Raw genomic sequence first — 6,495 nt, forward strand, 5'->3', positions numbered from 1 at the left:
GAAAAGTCTTTAAAAAATGGCATCCACTCTAAAATACGTGCTCCAATAATTCATGCATCTAAAGCCATCCTTGTAATGGTGGAATGGAAAAAAAAAAAATGTTTTGAAGTGAATGAAAATGTGTAAGGACCAAGAAAAAAAATTTAATTTAATGAGAGTTACTATCAACATCTAGATACTAAAAAGCAATTTTCTTTGTTAATGTAAATGCTGTAATTTGAAAGTCTGAAGTTCAAATTTGGTAATATTTCAAAATATTTCAAAGTGAAAGATAGCATGTAGCTATGAAGGGTTTTTTTTTTCCTTCTTTCCAGTGAAAAGCAATTAAAGCAAGCAAACTTTGGTTGCACTGAAAATATCAAAATAAGTGGAACAAAGAACAAAAAAAAAGAACAAACAAGACAAAATTAGGCAGATATATTTAGTACATGCAAATATTACATATCACAGACCCGAAAATTTTTAAAACATGCACAGTAACATGTAGCGAAACCAAAGCATCATTTGGTCGAAAGACTAAATCTTTCATTTTTCAAATCCCAGTACTTTATTATGTTTCATTATTATACCTGTGGCAAAAAAAAATCAGTTTGGTTTAACAAATAAAACTACTTTAAATAAATATGATACATCCCCAAGTATAATAGATTCTGATTAAGAAATAAAAATGCATGAGAGATATAAAAATGTTTGGTGCTGCGATGAAATATATTTTTTTAAATAAATATATTTGGTAAGGCAATATAGTGTGTGGGAGTGGGAAGACAGGCTCTGAATTAAAAAATACATAGCAAATCTATAATGCAAAATAGAATGCATATGGGCAAATTAGAAAGCCAGAAATGAATTGGAAATTAAAAAAAAAATAATAATAAATAAGCATATAGTTCATGAAAAAGGTATATAAAAACAATTCAGATCTCTTAATGTTGATGATATTCTCTGGGAATGCAAAATAAACTTAAGATTTAAACACCACATTTTAACTAATCCTAATATAAAACTAAATAAACGGCTGTAATGTGTAATTTCTATCTGTAAAAAAAAAAAAATTTTAAACTGAGCTTCTATGAAAATAATTGCAAATTATCTAATACTATAAATTGTAACTTGAGAAATAATTCAACAAACAAAAAGTGAAAGAAAAGATTTCTTATAGATTTCAACTAGTTCAACTACTTTTTGAAAAGAAAACAAGGAATTTAACTATTATCACTACAATTTAATAACCCTATGAATTCTAATTTAAGTACTTTAATATACCTGAAACGTTTGTAATTAGACTTCCTCATCAACAAAATAAATCAGCTAGCCACAGCAATAAAAGACCAATCCAATGGATATTAAAAGTGGATGACAATTTTTGAAATTGGTGGGCAGGTGGAGCTCCAAATATTTTAGTGCTAACAGAATAATCTAGAAATGTCATGAAACACACACACATATAAAAGCCAAGTAGCTGAAAGAGTCACTTGTTCATATTCTATCAATGGGAAAAATTCAACTTGTATTACACATACAACCTAAATAGACATCATAAAAGAGCCAATTCAATATTGCAAGCAGTGGGGAGCACTATATGATTAACAAGTGTTTTGTCAATTTTCATTGGTGGACTTCAATCCAACCTTATGTTGTGCTTCACTACAATGACAACCCATGGATCCACTACATAAAACCTATCATCTAGGCACACTTCAATCATCCAAATGATACAACATACATGAGCATTTATTCCACACATTTCATACTGTATGTAGGCATTTTCATTTTCTATTTAGTTTGAGAGTTTCAAGTTGGTGACAGACTCTCCCAGAAAATATCAAATTGCTTCACAGGTCATAGCTAGACACACATGTAGAAAATAATAAATAAGCACGCACACACACGCGCACATATAAACACACAATACATGTATATTCATGCATAGGCATAAATATATATATATAATACAGCATATTGTGTATATAAATGTACACCACAATGTGTGTACATATATACACATCTTATGTATATATATACAAACTATAGACTTTACACACACAGTATATATAACATTTATATATACACAGTATATAATAAACATGTACATATACAATATATACACATATACATATATCATACAATAATATATATTTTATTTATATATTTATGTATATAAATATGTAAAACCCACACATTACCACATGCAAAATATATACATTATATGTATAATATATATTATTTATACATTATATATATATATATATATATATATATATGCACACATATATTGTCTACACATTTTATCTATATACATATAATCATATATATACTCATACAAATATATATTGTCCATACATTTTATCTATAGTTGTCTGTACTATTATTCTATTATCTTGACACTTTATGTATTTAATATAATTGTTATATACCATATGCACACACACAATGCATATATATAACCTTTATATGATTCGTTTATAAATACACATCCATATTATCTCACACACATACCCCTGTTCAGTATTTGGGCAGCCACTAACAAGATTTGATGCAGCCAAAAGACAAAACAAAAAATGTTTGTAGTGTTATATACTATATTCCAGGAACTTATGTAAAAAAAATTCTAACAACACATTATTTGAAATTTACCAAAGTAACTGGATTATTATTATATTGCATAGCAATATCTATTTCTGGTCATTTTAATTTTCTGGAATTAATACAAATATCATCCTCATATTTGATCAATTTTGACTCAACACAGGAAAGGATCTTTATGGCTAACTTCTTTCCATACCAGAAAAAAAGAAAAAAAACAGCAAATAAAAGCCAAAGATTTAAAAAAATCAAATTTTAAAAAAAAATCAATAACCTTTTCATAAATATGAATTTGTTGCAAATTTTTAATTATTATTTGCTCACTTCACACCAAGACAGCCAAACACAGCTGCTATGTGAAATAGTGAAATCATTTCAACTGCCAGCCTTAAGTAGCCATAATTTTAATTGCTTACAACATGTAATTTATTGTACAGATTTAAATGGTTTTTGATAGAAGATATAGGGAAAAAGCAATCAAAACAGTGATAAAAGCAATCTAATTCAATAATCAAGATGAAAAGGGGGATACAGTATTGCTACATGACAATGGGCACTGAAAATATGTAAATTCACATCAATAATTTATTTTTTAAATGCGAAATCTGGGAAAAAGTAAAAAACAAAAACAAAACTCAATTTTCATAAGAGGCCTGGCTAAGATTTTAACATGTAACCAAACCTTATTTGAGAGTTCAGGAAATTAAATAAAAGAAATACCGAGTCTCAAAATTTAGAGATAAAAACAAAACTAAACTAAAAACTTCCTGAACACACAGCTTCAAATCACCTAATAAATTGTTTCATTGAAAAGAAAACTGTAGTAACTGTAACATTAGAGCCAATGTGAAGTTTAGGGACAACCAGTCATATATACTATAATTATACTTGAACAGAGAAAAGAATATTTTAACATCAAAATGACAAATACAATGTACCAAACTGCAATGATTAAAAGAAAATTTATAAATAGGAGTTAGGCACTTAAAAGAACCTTAAGAATTACTTTTCAAAAATTCTTTAAGAAACAAGAGTAAAAATTAAGGTCTAATGTTTATGTAAAAATTTACACTGATATTTTAGACCAAGGCCTAAAGTGTACAAATCAGTGTATTTGTATGTGTACATGCATATGTGCATATATATGTATACACATACACACATATGTATATATGTCTGAATGAGATGAGGGCATGCAGAAAGGTTTAATAAGAACCACACCAAGGGTCCCCCCCTCACATTATAAACAGGATGGGCCTGAAACCAAAACATTTTGGTTTGGCAATAATCATTTCATTTAAGTTTAAAAGAATTTTAGTGGTCATTAAAGAGACAAAAAAGTGGTTGCAGCTAGCAGAAATTCATTAGCTAGGAAATCAAATGCAATTCTTTTACATCCACTTTGACATTTCAAATATAAAATGCTGAATACCAATGATAATGGCAGTGTTTTGATTTTGATGCTCTTAAATTAAATAGTATACATCTTAAGGAACAACCAGCCCAGCAAAGGTTAAATATTTCACTTGAAAAACACAAGATGGAGAACTGAATTTTCTGTCCAGTCTTTTCTGAATAAATGATGCATACAATTGAGTAAAGGATATTTTTTTTAATTTTTTTTTTTTTGTAAGAAAAGAAGAAAATTATGATGGCACCAACATAGTTTGATGAAAGCCCTGAAGATATAGATCCTCATTTGTCAAGATATTGCACACTTGGTCAGATTCCTTGCAAAATTCAATCATTCAATTTTCTTCTTATCCAAGTTTACTAAAGAACTTTAAAAATAAAATTAGGAGAAAGGCAAAGTGATAAAGCCAAGTGACACTTGGTAAATTCCAAGTAATGCCTAACAAATATGCATTCAGAAGGAAAAAAAAAAAGATTGAAAAGTCAGACTCAATCTCACTTCAAGAGAAAAACATAGTAAACTGCTGAAAAACTATGTACACTGTATTTCACAATGCTTCTTGTTTTAGTAGAGCATAGAAACCTAAGTTAATATATTTCAACCTTTGTCATTTTAATGATTATAGTCTTTAGAAAAAATAAAAGAAATACATGAATTTTATAAGTTTATAAATTTCAAACATTTACTCTTGGTGTTAAAGAAAGACTAGGTGAGCAACTCATAGCATTTGCCATAATCCTTGGAATAAGAAAGCACGAAAGAGAATAGAAATTCCCTTCATTTCAAGTTAGAAAATAAAGCCTCAAACCATTTTAGAAAATATATAGCCAGCTTCTAAATCCTAAATGCTTTCATAAAATTATTTGATACAATACAAAGTAATTTTTAAAGATTAAAAAAATGCCTGCGAGTCAAAATAATCTAAATTCCAAAGAAAATTATCTAAGCAGTGTATTAAGAATAAATTTTTGGCTAAAAACTGAAAATTAACATTTTCCATGAAGTTAGAACTAAATTCAAATGTTACTTAGCATTAAAATATATAAACACTTGTTGTATGGCAAATATAAACCTACTTCTATTCTAGAGAATTGTAATTAGAAATAACTCACTAATTCAAGAAAATATCTTAAACATTTATGTCCTAAAAAAATAATTTAAAAAAACACAGAAAAACATAACTTCACGAAAATAACTGACATGTGACAAAAAAGGTAAAGAAAAAAATTCCACAGCTAAGAAATAGGAATACTACAAAAGATAGTAATAGGGGTCGATTTCTTTTTTCCTGGTGTGTTTTTCCCCCAATACTATTTAATGAATACTGCACTAAGCGAAACTTCTTTCAAATCATAATAGCGAAAATAAGAAACTTTGTCAAAATAAACAAAACTAGAATTGCAAAGTAAATTATATAGCAGAAGCTGCATTAACTAAGATTGTGAATCTTAATACAATTTTAAAATTACATTTATTGTATACACGTTTTACTAACTCTGTGCAAATACATAAAATGTATTACATGTGTGTGTGTGTGTGTGTATATATATATAAATACACACAAACACACACACACAAAGGACGTATATACATAACACACACACGCGAGTATCAATACATACATGTATAGATATCACATATACATATATAGTTATGTGCATATTTTATATACATACACATTTATATACACATGCATGTATATATATATGTGTGTGTTTATATACACACACACAAACATGTATACACATTTGTATACATATATTCATATACCTACATACACGTGCAGATACATACATGTACACATATATACATATGCATATATATATGTTCATACATATATAAACATACATTTATGTATATAAATACACACAGATACACATAAACATACATTTATTATATATGTATATTATATGTAACTTAACTTTTATCTACATAATATATTTAATATAAATATATATATACATAATACATGTATATTCAATACATATGTTGTATCATATGTATTAAAACTATTATATATCTATATATATATATACATACACACACACACAGCTCTCAGTAAATTATATATACATATATACATGCATTGTATCATTCACATATATATATATATATATATATATATAACACACCCGTGTATGTGTGTATGATCATTCCCTTTCAGACATAAGTCTCTGAAGGTTTCATCAGCATGGATTACAATAAATACTTAAGTTGTATTATTTCTATTTGAAGTTTAGAAAATCTTTACAAGAAACTTTCTCTAGAGAAAAAAAAAAACTATTTGAAAGAAATAGTCTAAAACCTCATCTCCAAATGAAATTATGCCAAATGCACCTTCATAAAATGCCTGAGGATGCCTCTAGCCTGTCAATGGAAAACAGTTCACCGACTAACACTAAAGTATAAACAAGATGTTAATTTCTTAGAAGAATATAAGGTAAGAAGAAATATAGATTTCTATTAAAAATTTGTCTACTAACAATATTTACATAAGT

The sequence above is a fragment of the Octopus sinensis genome, linkage group LG4 (assembly GCF_006345805.1).
Source record: "Octopus sinensis linkage group LG4, ASM634580v1, whole genome shotgun sequence".
NCBI classification, from domain to species: Eukaryota; Metazoa; Mollusca; class Cephalopoda; order Octopoda; family Octopodidae; genus Octopus; species Octopus sinensis.